Raw genomic sequence first — 17129 nt, 5'->3', positions numbered from 1 at the left:
ATTAGGCTCACACTGGACATGTTAAATCTTTTGGTTGCTTAAACTCTTTTGGATAATGAAAGATGATTATGTAAATGCAAGATGTTAACTCCTTCTTCCTTACCTCATGAGTTGCCCATAGGGATTCACTCAGCTGGTAAAGTAGACAGCACAAAAGAGACCAAAACTGGGCAAACATTAAGTTGGCATTTTTGCTTTGATATCTGCTATGGCCACTTATCCTCCCCTTGGCTCCCAGCATTCACTTTCTTTCCTGCTCACCCATCATTTGTCCACAGTATCTCAGTGGTTTGGCTGCCCAAACACACTGGGCCAGTCTTCCTCCTTCCTACTCCCATCACCCTCTCCTTTCTTCCCACCCCTCGGTTCTCATTCCCTGAGCTGGATGATCTCCCACAAGACCCAGTAGTCTCCATCTTTATCTTCGGTGCTTTCTCATTTTCTGTTTTTCTTAAGCTAAGTGCACTTTGAACCTCCCAATACCTTCTTCAACCCAGCCCTGAAAGAAACAAAAGACACTAGAATGAAGCATTGCTATGATTTGGAGCTCTTTCCACTACCTCTTTTCCATGACTACCACCCAATCAACCCTTTGCTATCTAAATACCATATCTTCAAGGCTTGTTCTTTCAGGTGTTTAATGGGTGAATGGGTAATGTTTAATGGGTAAAATTTGAGTTTGGCACATTCTCAACTCCCATGCCCAATGTTTTTTTTTTTTTCCTCAAATCTCTGCAATCTGCCTCCCACCTACATTGCTCCACAGAAATTGCTTAGGTTTCTAGTGAGCTCTGTCCAGTTTCCTCCCCATCTGACATCTGCCACTGTGAGCTCTTGTGAAAACATCCTTTAGCATCACAGAAACCTCCTGCCCAGCTGTCTTCCTGATACCACTGCTTCAGTTCATTCTCAATCATCATAGACTTCTTTTTCTCCATCATTCCTCCTAGAAGCTAGTGTCCCCCCAAGATTCCAAACTTGGATTCTTTCTCTGATTGGAAAATCCTATCCATATCCATTGGTATAAAATACAGTTTATAGAATACTAATATACAAAGCTGGAACTCCATGCCAAAGTTCTTTCTGAGAATCATATCTTTATCTCCAACTACCCAGTAGAAGCACCAGAAGTACTCATCCAAGATGAAAACAAAATTCGTCTGGATTTATCTTTAAACAAGCCCACTCTTCCCCCACATTTTCTACATACCACAACTATCCATCTAGCACTCTCAAAACAAATCCGAAAAAAAAAAAAACATCACCCTAAACATCTCCTCTCTCAGCTCCCAATAATGGTGGCATTTATTTACAGAATTTAGCTATGGGTCACATGTTTTTCATACTTTGATTGTTATTGTTTAAAATATTCCCATAAATAGTGGCTGCAAATCCTGTTTCATAGATGATGAAACTAAGGCTCAGAGATATTGAGCAGCTTTCGCAAAGTCCTACAGATAGTACAAAGCAATCATGGGATCTAAAGGCAAGACTATGTAACTTAAAATCCAAAGCCTTTTTCACCTACATTGTGTGACTCCTCACCCAAGTACTGGTATTGATGATAACTGTAATAGCTGATGTCCATTGAATTGCTACATTTGAAGCACTGGATACTAAGACATACTAAGAACTTTTATGAATCATCTCCATTTAATTTACACAATGAAACCCTATGAGTTAGGTACTCTGGTCCTATTTTACAAATGAAGAAATGAAGATTCAGAGAATTTTCAGACATGCCTTGCATCGGTCCAAAAAGTAAGCTCAACAATGATAGTGCCAAATGAAACTCTCAGGTCTTTGATCCTCCTCTCCTAAGAGCCTTCAACCCACCATTTCCTCTTCATTGCCACTGCTACTACCCTGGTCCAAAAGCTCATTATTTTGCCCTGTTCTATTTTTCTTCTCCTTCTCTATTCCAGCTGAAGCCACTCTACTCCATAGATGGCCCTATTGTTAGCACATATTACATTATTTCCTAACTACTGATTTGTCAGGAAGTTCAGGAAGGCAGGTATTTTTTTATCATATTCATCCCTATTGCCATCTGTTGCCTTGATAGAGAGTAGCAAGTTTCATACCCTCTCAATCATCAGGATGGCTTATTTGTGCACAAATCTCTAAGGCTTCCTTCTCCCCATTCACCCATGAAGAGAGAGATGAAAGAATTTTTAAAAATGGAGAAGTAAATAAGTACCTTGAAACCACCATAGATGGTTCAATAATTCTAGTCCTTATGTGAGTTTTTTCTACTAAGTTGTTAGCAAGAACTCTACAATTAAAGCAAAGATGTGGTCAAATGGAACACAGGTTCACTATTTGCTTATGTTGAGTTTAAATATAATAAAGAGTTACAATGAATATAAACAAGGAAAAAGTCCTTCTCCTGTGTTTACACCCAAACCCACATCTTAGCATTAAATATAATGAATCTATCATCTATCATTGAAACTTCAACCACAACATGTCACATAGTCAGGATAGCAATGTGTTATGTGGTTTTAAAAGTGAGGACTTTTCCCCCCCCACACATTCTTCAAGGATTTCAGCTTCTTATAAATTCTTATATAATGGTGGAAATTTAAAGGGTGTCATCAAATTTCAGTCCAATACCTACCCAAACATCCAAATTCATAGCCACAAAAAAATGATTCCTTTGAAGAAAGTTTTCCTTCCCATGTATGTATCAGCATAGCAAACTGGACCTGATAGGTCTAGGGAATGAATGGGTAAAAAGAAATAAGCCCTGAGATTCTTCACCACAGCCCAGATTAAGGAGCACAGTGAGACTTTCAGAACACTGGAATGTGGTAGGACAGTCACCGGTTTATAAATCTCACTTATTCTTGAAGGATCATTGTGTTCAATTCTTCTTGATATCTCAAACTTTGGCCATTTCTAGTGATGGCCTCACAAAAAGGATACATCTTGTCATTATTCATTTTATGTGAAAACAAATTTACTCCACCTAAGATAAAGATGGAATGTGGTATTCATAAACAAACCCCTGAAGTTTTATTCTTAGCCCATCGATGTCTCTTTCAATGAAAAAAATAATCAATCCAGAATCTGATGTGCTATGAGTTAAATGTAACCACCCTCTCTTAAAATACACAAGACACTGTATCCTTTATCATCTACCACTGAAAGGAAAAATGATTTTTATTTTTAAGCTAATTCTCACCAAGTTGCACAAAACATTTCGGATAGCATCTACATCACTAAATGAGATAAACAAAGATAAAGTAATTGGCTCAGATTGGGGTGGTTTCCAGTCCAGAATTTACACTGGCACATCAATCTTGGAAAGCTCAGGGTGGCCACTGATTGGTGCTGAGCTCTATCCTTGAGGATCTGAGTCAATGGAACCTTTGGTCTAAGGGTCACAGGTAGAGTTTAGCTATGCCTGGGAAGCTAAAGTACCAGCATGCTGTGCACCCATGTTTAAAACAGTTGTTAAAAGTATTCTTCATTGTAGAGGTTTGCTATATATTCAAATATGATATATATGTACAATATGTACAACACAGTGAAATATCTTAAACATAAACACAGCTGTCAGACGTGGAACTTGAAGGAGCTTCTTTTACCTACTGTCTGTGATCTCAGCTCTGTTCCAAGATGAACCAGTTTTTGCTTCTCTATTCCTTCCCTCCAATAATGATGAGAGTGTTCTTCAACTGCCCGTTTTCTGAGGCCTGCTTCCCAATGTCCTATTATCAACCATGTGCTTTTTCACTTCTAGGCTGTCTTCCTGAGTCCCTAGAAGCTGCTACAAAACACCATACACTGGGAGGTTTGTAAACCACAGAAATTTATTTTCACAGTTCTGGAGACTTAGAAGTTCAAGACCAAGACATCAGCAGACTCTATGCCTGGTGAGGGCCTATTCTGTGGAGATGGCGACTTCTTGTTGTATCCTTACATTGAGAAGGGAAAGGCCTCTCTAAGGCCAATTTATAAGGGCACTGATCCCATTGATAAGGGATGCTATCGTGAACTAATCACTCCCCCAATGCCCCACCTCCTAATACCATTATATTGGGGAATTAGAATTTAAACAAGTGAATTTGGTGAGGGGTGACCACATACATTCAGACAATAGCACTTCCTAAATTCCTATTTTCACAACACAGTAATTACATAAGTCAAAATTAGCAAATGTAAAAATTATCACTCCTCAGGATAAAACTAATAGTTTCTATGACCTTAGAAATAAAATCCAAATCCATGAGCATGATTCTCTATGAATGCGTTAAAACCTTGCTTAGAAGGAAATTACTTTTATATATTAAAACTAAAAACAAAAGCTGAAAATCAAATGTCAAATATTCTATTTCAAGAAGTTAGAAATGCAAACTAAATGCTAAATACAAAAAAGAGAAAGAAAAAAAAAGTGGAAGTAGAAATTAATGGGAAAGAAAAAAATACAGTAAAAACAATAAACAACTCAAAGTACACTCCTTTGAAAAGACTCATTAAATCAATAAGCCTCTAGTGAGGCTAGTCAATAAAAAAGAAAGAAGAAGAACAAATAATTACAATTAACATAAAGAGGGACAGTCACTATTCCTTTAGACCCAATGACTGCCATTCATGATTGCCAGATAAAATATAGGATGTGTGGTTAAATTTTACTTATTTGAAACAAATAATAATTTTTAGTATAAGTGCATCCCAAATATTGTTTATCTGACATAGACTAGAATGATTTTATCTATGTTAAAGATATTGAAATTATAATTAAAAATCTTCTCATGACAAACTAAATATGCTCTGGGCCCAGATGGAATTGTTGAGAATTACATCAAACATTTAAGCAAGAAATTGTAACAATCTCACACAAAAATCTTACAGAGAACAGGAAAACAAGCAAACACTTCTCCAATTCATTTTATGCAATTAGCATAAACTTGGCAATAAGCCAGAGAGAACATTACCAGAATAAAAATTAATCTGCTTAATTTTATTCATTAAACTAGTACAAAAGATATGTGATATATAAACATTAAACAACACAGCAAAGTTGGATTTATTCTAGGAATGGAAGGCTAGGTTTGGAAATCAATTAATGCTGTTTACCACATTAACAGAAGAAAGGAAAAATAGTATATAATTTTATAATATGTAAGGGAAATAGCATATGATAAGATGCATGTTTACAGAAGGATGTTTTGACCATCCATTGTTCTGACAACAATATGAAGAGTTGATATCTGGTGTGTAAGAGGTCAGAAATACATAAAAAACTGAGTTAACACTTTAAGACTTGTTGCAGATGAAAAAAATTTCATATAAACAAAAAGATGGATTCTGAAACAGTTTGAGTGTGAAGTGTCTGAATTCGTTAGGTTTACATTTCTGATATCACAAGAACATGTTAAGACAGGAAGGTTTTGGTTAGAGCCAAATGGATCAAAGGTCCCTATAAATGTGAAACAACCCTATCTGCTTTGCAACTCACAGCATGATATAAATCTCTGCCTCATTTCAGTGATGTTGTAAGAAAAAAAGACTCTGTGCAGATAAAGGGAACAATGGGTTGGGTACAATAGATTGCACTGGCTGGCTCTGCCTAATGGAAAGGTTTAAGAAAAAGAAGAAAAGACTCACAAATGTAAGCTCACAGGGGTATTGGTTTTGGGTTGTCAACAAGACAGACCTCCAGGCTCTGTGCTCAGTATGGAGTCCTGCATTAGTCAGCCAGCAAAAATAAACTAAACTTAATATCCATGTAGTTCTGCCTGCTGTTCCCAGTTGCCTTCTTTTATGGAAAGAAATCTCAAAACTGGTAGAGAGCTTCTTCTCCTGGCACAGCATCTACTTCAGATTGGCTTGAGTCCTGACAACTAAGGCAGACATTTGGCTTGATTGCTTTTGGTGGGACTTTGAGCCCAGCCCAGGGCTTAGGCTATACAATCAAGAAACCCAATATATATCTGTAGATATAAAGTGGTTCTTTGTACCTTATGATTATTACATTGTTACTCAACTTTGAATTTAGATTTTTTTTTTTTGCTTTAATTTTATACCATGAGAAGTCTTTCCTTTGAAGTTAGAATCTCTATCATAGTTTTCCTGATGCCTGGCACTCAATTTTGGAGGAATAAAATAAGCTCAATATGAAGAACTGTGTGAAAAAGTCGTATGTATGAACATGAAAGTCAACAGGGCTGTCCATTTTAAAGAGACGTTAAGTAGATATGAAGACAATGAAGCTGAAAAGTACCAGCAGGGTACAGCAACCTAGCCTGCCAGAGTTTAATCCCTCCACACCATGCTCCCTACTCCAGAAGCTTCCACAGCTCGACTTTGCCTCTGTAATGCATTTCTGACTCTGCTCAACACAGTCTAGGGATTCCACAGGTAACTTAGGGTCCCATGGCTAAGATGCAAAGGGAGAAGAAATGTGCAAGATAATGAAAAGACTAAAGTGTTCCTGACTTGTCACTTGTATTCCAACCAGAACAGCAATATATTTATTGATTTGTAATGTATTGTTTACACAGAATATGTCACTTGAAAAAAAAATGCAGTTCACTGGCTTGATTGAACCCATTAACTATTTAGTGGAATGCTATTGCATGGTTAGTAACAGGAAGAGATTGCAGAGATAGCACTTAACAAGCTATCACAATGGTAGATACACACAGAGGTATTCCCAGCATAGACAAAGTGGCAGAGCTGGCTAGATGCTGACCAGACCTCTTCTTTCCTCCTTGACACACTGGAAGGCTGCATTTCCCATACCTTGGTGCAGTTCAGTGAGTACCATATGGTAGAATGTGACCAAGTGAATAGGGAGAGGTCTGATGTGTGTCATTGCCAGGAATGCCCATAAAATAATCTAGTCTCATCTTCAGCATTGTCTCATCCCTAATTTCTTCTTCCCCATATGCTAGCTGGATGATTCTAGGGAAACTTTGAAGTGTCAACATGATGGATGCCCAAGATGGTGAGTCTCTGAGCTCTTCAGTACAAAAAGCTCTTCCTTACAAAAATGATGCCATGTTTTACCTGGCATCATTGACATCTAGAGGAACATTTTAATAGCACTTCCTCAATAGAAGAAAATTACTTTGAGCAACAATTATCACATGAAAAAAACTAGTGGTCAAAAAGAAAAGCATGGTGATTTTTTTTTCTTTTATGGAATGTTTATATGTAATTACTTGATTTATTTTTAAATAAAATAAATATGACTATAATAAAAAAGTAATGAGTTAATTGTTTTAATTGCATTGCTGTGGTTTTAAAAGAAAAACATATGTACAAGTTGGTCTACTATAATAATAAATAATCAACTTATAGTTTCTATTTCCTAATATTAACTTTATACAAATTCTTAACTAATTTGGTCAAATTAATTTTCTCCATGTATTTATGTTCAATAAACAACACAGGCTTTTAGCCATTCTGTTCTCTAATAGTTGATAGAGAAATATTTTTTTTGTTAATTTCAGTGTCATAAAATATCTTTCACATGAGGCAATAGATATACAAAATAGCTAAGAAAATTCTTAAACATAAGTAAGACTGGCAAAGTTTCATAGCAATTTCATTTTGTAATAAATTCCAAAAATTACTTACTGTCCATGTATTTGGTATCAATTCCAGTCACTTTCAAATGTTTTCAGTAAAAAAAAAAATGCACCAAAATACATACACCAGAAACACATTATAAATTTCTATTATATTTGGTAAACAATTAAGTTTATTTTCTACTTTAGAATTAGTGTCTAGATCTTGGTGAAATTGATCAGAACATGCAAGCACTACCTTCTTATTTCCTCTGTCAATGCAAACCCAGCATCTTCTGTTCTCTGAGTATTTTTCTTCTAATTTGATTCTTGTTCTATGTAAATGTGCAAAGCCTCACATTTTGTATTATTAATGGTCTTTTCTGCCATATCTATGCATCAGTCTTCAAAAAACGAGTTTTCTATGACTTCATTAAACTGATTTTGAATGTCTGCAAATATTTTTTTGTCTGGTTTACTTCACAACAGAAAAGATATAGCTCAGAAAAGAAAAATTATATATAGATGTCTTTGTTTACCTCAAACGTACTGTTTAAGTGCAGGAATATATCATACCATGCGTGTTGGAAATATAAACTACACCAGAAGCAAGCTTGAAGGATTCTGAACCATAAGGAACTTCCTCCAAAATGAATGCAGTAGCTAAGCCCACATGTGTTGAAGGCCAAGTGCATAGCTGGGAGTTTTCTCAATTAGCTTCCACAAAGAATCCTGTGTTTATTAAATAAGTGATTTAAATGTGCTAATTTCAAGCTTGCACATATATATTATTGAAACTCAGCTGCAATCACAGCAAATGTTTAGAAATTAGAATAGAAAAAGGTTTCTTCACTGACAGTACTTAAGAATTTCTGGGCATAGTGACAATTTAAAAGCAGATCAAATTTTATTCCATTCCATTATGCTTTTAAATTTCTGTGGATAATGCCCACCCCCACTCCGATTCTATGCCAACTAGACTGTTTCCACTGCCTCGACTTTGGCTGGGGCATGGAGGACAAGTATATCTGACCCCTGCTCAAATATAAATGAATGATCATGTACCTATCTAATTATTGAAGGAAAAATAAGCAATCCCTTAGCCCCCACAGACCAGAAAAGCACACTAGAACCAGAAAACTAATTCTAATTCCTAAAAGAATCACTAATTCCTTTGGCAATGCCTTTATGATCATATCTGTCATTTTTCATCTGTTTAGAGATGGTTCTGTCACTGTGTAATTCCACAATAGTCCTAGTTTCAATAGTTCCCTGGGAAAAGAAACATTTCCATAAATCTCCGACCTGTGTGATCCATTTCCATGACACTTAAGGCTTCTCTCTAACAAGGGATTGTGGCCAGTTGCCTTAAAAAGAGCCATGCTCCCACACAGCTACTGGTCTCCAAAGACCAACTCAAACATGGACAGAGATAAATGCTTTTTGCTTCGACACAAAAAAACACATTGCAGGTTAAGGAACAGGAACATCTTTCTGATGCCATTTAATCCCTGCACCTGCCCCCAAAGCCAGCACATCTTCAACAAAAAGTAAAGCAACCACTTAACAAGTGGGAAAGGGAGAATAACCACAACCAACTGAGTCACAGCTGGAGCAATTCAGGGAAGCATCATGATGTGGTAGCTGGAATGACTGTGGGGTATTCAATGTCTCTGAGCTGGTAAAATTCCCTAGTTTTTATAAAGAATTCCTATGAAAATGCCATCACCATGGAAGAAGGGGGAAAGAAAAAACTCCTCTAGGATTTCTAATTTCACCTCTGAGTTTCTTGTATTTTTCCCCTACCCACCCTGCACCAGTCACTACAAGCTCAGTTAATCCTCCTGAAAATAAAGTACTTTTGCAGTTGTTTCCTGCCTTATTCTCTTGGCCATTATGTTTTCATGCCAGCTCCTCAACTATGATTATATTGATCCATGTATCAGTGAAACAAAGCCCAGAATAAGCCCAGGACCTTGGGATACTCACCTCATAGCTCATTTTGACAGATTTATTTAAGGAGTCTTTTTTTTTTCTTTCCTTTTTTTTTTTTTTTTTTTAACTCAGTTCTGTTTTCATCTCCAACTAAGAACATCTTTAATTTTAAGGCCAATTCGTAGATTTATGCAGTGGGTTCCCCGGAATTTGTCTCCGTACAAGTGACCCCACCCATCAAGCCCAAAGGCGCAGGAGACCCTCCCGCTCCGAAAAGAGCAAATTCCTGGTCTAAAGCTTCCCCTACTGCCAAAGCGCAGTGTGGTGCGACTTCCATCTGCTGGCGGGGCCCTGACATTACAGCACGCGCCACCTGAAGCCCTTTGGGAAAACAAAGCCTTCTCTGGAGAAATGGACAGCAAGTTTCTCAATAAACTTTGTCTATCTTTCACAAACACACCAACCAAAAAGAAAAAAAAAAAAAAGTTTTGTACTCTGAAAAAACTAAAGAAGAGTGGAAAATTGGACAGTGGCCGACTTCCAACTGCTAAATACAGTACGGAATGGGTTTATCAGCTACAAACCTCTTCCTATAGCAAAGCCCTTATTATAAACCTAAAAGACAACCTCACTGACTCTGGTCATAAGTGCCTGCCTTCTGAAGCCTGTTAGGAGCTGATATAAAACCTGCAACAGGTGGAGAATGCTTCTCAAGATACTGACAGTGAATGTAGCCTCTTTCTCATTGAAAGATTCTGTTTCTTAGAACCTAAATGACTGAATCTCAAGGACTCACATTGGGTTATGGGGGAATTTTTTCCCCTCATTAATAAAAGCCGTGTCTCAGTATTTAAGAATATGAATCATACTTAAGAAATGTTTACGCAGCTCACTCTTGAAGTCCAAGCCAAGCTCTAATGGGTAGTCCTGACTCTTTTTCCAATTCTTATCTTCAGGATTTGTGGGACTGCACTATTCATGGCAAAAAAAAAAAAAAGCCTGAGTTCCTCTTGCTGACTTCAGTGGGCATTGCCACTATTCCTGTGTCAAAGAATGGGACCTTGTATAATTGTGAATAGAGGACAGCAGGGACAAATTTCCCTTAGAGTACTCTCCTACTGCTAGAATAAAACTAAACTTCTTGAAAGGACCTTATTCACTGGTAGAAGCAATAAATGCTACAAACACTACACTGAAGGCACTGTCTGCTGTTAATCACCACAATTTCTTCATTAAAGGCCACGAGAACCAAAACAAATTTCAAATGCTATAAAACCAAAGGTATATAATAAATATTACATTTGTGAACTTATGTAAATGTGATTTCTCCCATCTCCAAAGCCTTTTTCTTCAGCCTTCTCCATCTTAGTAAATGGCCACATATCTGCTCAGGTGCTCCAATCCCAAAGGCACAAAGCCATCTTTGCAAGCTCTATACCCTCCCTTACCAACATCTAGTCCATCTCAATCTACCTCCAAATTCACATCCACCTGCCTCTTTTAATGACAGCAGCTGGCCTGGTCCACTGCACTCTCATCTTTTCTCATCAATTAAAATAATAACCTGCTAAATGGCCTCTGCATCTGCTCTTGCCCTTCCATCTTCAACTCTCAACAGTACAATTGGAATGATCTTGCTAAATAAAAATCACCAGAGGTAACCCCAAGAATAAAACCCAGTCTCCTTAGCATGGTTTACAAGCCTCCCATGGTCTGACCACCAATTATCATTTGCTTTCTTCATCTTTTCCTCTTTCCCTCAGTCATGCTTCAGATACTCTGGGCTTTTCTGTTCTTCCAGCTCCCCAAGGTTGCTTCTGTTTAGGTGTTTGGATTTCCCTATTCCTTCTCATGGCACCAGATGCCCTGCTCCCTCTTTACATTATGGCCTTACAGAGAACATCTCCACCCAATTCAGGGCACCTTCCTGACAATTCTAGTGAAATCATGCCCTTCCTTCTACTACTAACATAACCCTGTTTTATTTGGTTCATATCACCTAGCACCAGTGATAATCTTGGTCCTTTTAAAAATTATTTCTCCTATTCTAGAATTACAATGTAAATCCACGAAGACAGAGACCTTGCAATCTCATTTAACACTGTATTATTAGACCTGAAACATATGAAGTACTTAATAAATATATGACCAAAGAGTGAATGAGTGTATGCATTGTGCATCTAATTACATTTACTCCTAATCAGAGTTTTATCTTATAATAAATCTTCTTAGGATGAATCTCAAATTTGAAAGTGCATGAAAATTTGAGCTTTGATACTGACAACTGTAGGTTGTGTCTTACATCAGGATATGCAGTATTAGACCCTGAGAAAGGATTCATGTGCAACTGATTAATTAATAACAGGGTCCCCTGAACCTAATATAAGAAAAAGTAGGCCCAAATCTCCATCATGTCAGATTAGGCCCTGACTTTTTTAATAAGATTTCTATCGTGCAACAAAAAAAAAATCAAGAATCAATAAATGGGAAGGATTCAAACTAAAAAGCTTCTTTTCGGCAAAAGAAATAATCAGTGAGGTGAATAGAGAATCCTACAGAGTGAGAGCAAATGTTTACCCCACACCCATAATATAGAACACTAATCTCTAGGATATATAAAGAACCCCCAAAATCTTAACACCAAAAAAACAAATAACCCAATCAATAAATGGGCCAAGGAACTGAATAGATACTTCTCAGAAGATAATATGCAATCAATCAACAAATATATGAAAAAGTGTTCAACATCTCTAGCAATTAGAGAAATGCAAATCAAAACTACTCTAAGATTTCATCTCACTCCAGTCATAAGGGCAGCTATCAAGAATACAAACAACAATAATTGTTGGTGAGGATGTGGGTAAAAGGGCACAATCATACATTGCTGTTGGGATTGCAAATTGGTGCAACCAATATGGAAAGCAGTATGGAGATTCCTTGGAAAAATTGGAATGGAACCACCATTTGCCCAGCTATCCCACTCCTTGGTCTATACCCAAAGGACTTAAAAACAGCATACTATAGTAACACAGCCACATCAATGTTTATAGCAGCACAATTCACAATAGCTAAATTGTGGAATCAACCTAAGTGCCCTTCAGTAGAAGAATGGATAAATAAACTGATATATATACACAACAGAATATTACTCAGGATTAAAAGAGAATAAAATCATGGCATTTGCAGATAAATGAATGGATATGAAGAATATTATGCTAAGTGAAGTAAGCCAATCCCAAAAAGCCAAATGCCTAATGTTTTCTCTGACATGAGGATGCTGATCCATAATGGGGATGGGGGGTGGGGAGCATGGGAAGAATGGAGGAAGTTTAGATTGGGCAAAGGGGAAGGAGGGTTAAGGAGGGGTAGAAAAGACAGTGGAATGAGATGGACATCATTACCCCAAGTACATGTATGAAGACACAAATTGTGTAACTCTACTTTGTATACAACCAGAGACATGAAAAATTGTGCTCTATGTGTGTACTATGAATTGAAATGCATTTGCTGTCAAATATAACAAATTAGAATAAATAAATAATTTTTTTTAAAAAAAGTTGGGAGTATGCTTTTGAGGTAGGGAGAAAATGTCAGGTTTTGTAAAGTTTGTTGGATAAATTGTTGCTCCAAAAGGGTCAAAAGAAGAAAAATAGGGCAGGGGAGATGTCAGGCAAAGTCGTGACCTCCGGCCAAAGACCTACAGAAATCAGATTTATTTCAATTGCGAAAGGGAGCTCTGGAGTTGTACCAAATGATTCTAACTGAGGCAAGAAACTAGGATTTCCTAATCCAGCCTGGCAGGTATTGGCTGAGAGCCACCAGGAGCCATGTAAACTTACAGGCAGTGCAACTCCAGCAACCACCCAGCTGCACCACTCCTCAGCCTGACTGGGGTTGGGGGAGCATGGAATAACAACTGTCAGCATTAGTTTAAATGAACTCCCAAAGAAGTAGCTTTCCAATAGAGAAATTTTGTGTATTAAATAATGCATAAGCAGAATTAGAAAATAGCTATTATTTATGATTTGTTTTTTAAAGCTATTTAGGGATTTGGAAGGGATGCTTAGGAAGTTAAGTTCTTATTTAAGGATAGAAACTAAACACCTCTGGCATGTCATCCAGCCATATGTATTAAAAATTAAAAACAGAGGGCTGTGGCTGTGGCTCAGTGGTAGTGCACTTGCCTGGCATGTGTGAGGCACTGGGTTCTTTTCTCAGTACCACATATAAATAAACAAAATAAAGGTCTACCGACAACTAAAAAAAATTTTTTTAATTATAAACAGAAATGATTCAAGAGAACAAAACAAACATCATAGTAACTATACAATGATGAAACGATGCTAGCTTTCACTTACAAATGTTCTTGTACAATTTCTTTTGAGGTCCCTTATGGTGCTGAAATATTAGTAGAGAAGACAGCAACTCAGCTTCTTGAGCACACTGGGAGCTCTCAGCTCCCTGAGAATAAAAGAAATGGGTTGTGTCACCATAATAAGACCTGTGTCTAGCCACCTAAAATATTTATGTTTGTACTGAGAGAAACTATGAACAGTTATTGGTCTCATCTTGCATTTGTCAGCATGCATGGCCAAAGAATTACTTTGATCTTAGAGAAAAAAAAAAAGCAGCTGGAGCATCTTCAATCCCCAATGTAACCAGAGTCCATTCTTTGGCTAACTTAGGGGAATTCTGATGTATGCATTCACTTCAGAGAACAAAGAAAAAGATTCATTTGCCATTTTTTTTTTTTGCATCTGTGATTGGTGAGATCTGTTTACTAAACCAGAAAAAAATCTTTGAGTAAATGCCAGAGGTTGGATATGGGATAAATCAGGAGAAACTACCAAACTCCCAACCACTGAAGGTGCAACACACTGTTCAGGGTGTCTGACTCTCCCTCTGCTGGAGTATAGTGAAAGTCCAAAAAGTATTATCTTTATTGTTCCTATTTCATGATTATTGAAACAATGAGAATTGGAACATTTCAAAAGTTCCCCGGCTATAACTAAAAAAATAAAAAATAAAAAAATAATTTTTTTAAATGTAATTGAAATTTTAAAATTAAAAAAAACAACTCACCAATTAAAAAAATTATAACAACAACAACAAAAAAAAAAAAAGTTCCCAGGCTGGGAGAGTAACTCAGTGAGTGGTAAAGCCACTTGCCTAGTGCAGGCAAGGTCCTAGGTTCAATCCCCAGCATGGAAAAAAAAACAAACAAACAAACAAACAAAAAAAACAGAACAAAAGAGTTCCCACAAGATAGAAAGTTAATGAATTGCAAAGTTGGGATCCAACTCTAAGATCCTTTTGATCTAAAAAGTCTCTCACCTACTTTACAATAAAGTGGTTTTCAGTGAGCTAGAATTCAGTGTCCCCCAAAGAAACAGAACCAACAGATGACAGAGAGGACAGAGACAGAAACAGAAATCTAGAGGGGATAGATAGAATTATTCTAAGCTACTGACTCAAATTTTGGGGAGCTGGCAAATCAAAATCTGTAGGGCTGGAAGGCAGGCTGGAAATTATAGCAAAAGCTGATGCTATAGTCTAGGCCAAAGGAGGTCTGGAGTAAAATTCCTTTCTTAGAGGGACCATAGTCTTTGCTTTAAGCCTTCGGTTGATTAATTGAAGCACATGCTCATTATGAGGGTAATTTGATCAACTCAAAGTCTAGTGATGTGTCAATCACATTTCTTCAAGTACCTGCACAGCAACATCCAGATGGCTGTTTGATCAAACAATGAACACCAAAGCCCAGGCCAAGCTGACACATCAAAATTAACCATTACATGAAACAAAATATTCAGACAAAACAAAAATATGCCCAATATTAGAAAATAAGGAGAAAATGTGTGTTACTGTTATTAACAACATGCCTAATAATGCCAGCATATCTTTTTATGTTTACATTCACATGGCTCAGCTTATAAAGGTCAATTTACCTATTAACAAGGAGGCTTCTAGAAAAGCTGAAAAAGAAAACAGAGGTCACTGCAATTCTTCCAGGCAAAGCACAATTTCTGTACGTGTTTGTGAAATGTTACAAGATTACCCTGTGTGTCTTTAATTGTTCTTCACCCATGAGGATGAATAGCTCCTTACCACTCACCACCCACCCCAAAGCACCACAGGCTGGCCACCAAGCCTTCAATGCATAGGCCTTTGGGACTCAGCTCCTTAAATCACACACACAAAAAAATTAGTATCAAAATCCCTACCAAGATTCCCTATTATTCTGTTTAATTTTTAGTGTAATCTATTAAGGTTAAGTTTGTGGATTTTCCCTCCTTCATAATCTTTTGAAATTTCTTTTATACTCCACAGGTGACAGAACAAAAGAACAAATTGAATTAGTCAGCACCATGTAATTAGGGATGCCTGGGCCTCATACTTCCTTCTTGATTTTCTGGAAATTTTCGAACAGTTTTCGAAGGTTACTCACATTAAGAAGCAAAATATTACATATACAGGAAGCTCAAGCAATAATCAACCAGATCAATTAGTTCTTCACTAATCAACTAGTGAAGAATCTTATTTGTTTGAAACGATGCTTTAGAGTGATTTCTTGGGGAGTAGGACTGGCTACTGATCCTAGTGCCCCCAAAGCAGAGGAAAATTCTCTTCATTCAATGATGGCCGAAGTTGCCACTTTTGCAAACTCTTCGTGCAGCTTCGGGCCCTGGTGGGATAGAAATAGCACATGGCATTCAGAGCCTCATGGAGACACAGTTCCCTCAGGCAGCCTGATCATTCAGAAATCAGTCAAGTCCATATTCCTAAGATAGGTTTAAACATGTGTTTCAAGAAGATTCAGAGTTCTGCATAAGTAAAGAGGGCAATGAGAGCATCAGTAATAGAGCCTTCATTTTCTGATGTGCCCAAATGATTTAATTCTGGCCCCCTAACTTGCATCCCATTCAGAATAAAAATAAAAGCCCTGAGCTGAACTAAACTCCTCTTCTTTAAGGGAAACATAGTAAATACAAATTGTTACCCTAGTTCCCATTAAAGAGCATCTCAAATGGCTCAGCAAAATCTTTTTTTCAAACACATTCATTATTTCCCTGCCAAAGATTCTGCTGGATTCTATTCTCTCTGTCTAGCTCTCTTCCCCTTGCTGATTTAACAATTCAGATTAGTGAAAACTAGTTCAGAGAAACAGAACCCGGCAGAATTTTATATCATAGGGGGTTATTAGAGGTGTTTGATCTTAGATGATTGTGGGGTCAAGAGTCTGTTCAGCTTTGGCCTCTACAGCTGGGGCAGTCAGCCCCTCTGGCAGTTGGAAATGAGAGTAGGATGTGAAGTGGGAGAAGCAGGTTCAGAAGGAGCAGAGGAACAACTGGACCCAAGGATGGATGAGAACCTGCATCACATTCCTGCTGCCTCTGAGCCTCCAACTTTGATGACTGGATTGAAATGTAGGAGCCATGACCTCCTTTGTCAAGGAGCAAAACTTACACCTGACCCTGGGAATCAGGAACACTGAGAATCTGCCTGGAGCCACACAGGCCCACAGGGTGAGCCAGTAATAAAAGAAACATGGAGAAGCTGAAACAGCACTTCAGGGCCAGCATGAGCCACATGGACATGAAAGGAATGTCACAGCTGCTTCATTTCCACCTCCCAAATCTTGTGCAGAACATTTTTGGTGCCTTAGCCTAG

The sequence above is a fragment of the Spermophilus citellus genome (genome assembly GCF_964194105.1).
Source record: "Spermophilus citellus genome assembly, chromosome: 14".
Lineage (NCBI taxonomy): Eukaryota > Metazoa > Chordata > Mammalia > Rodentia > Sciuridae > Spermophilus > Spermophilus citellus.
This window is presented reverse-complemented; position numbering follows the sequence as displayed.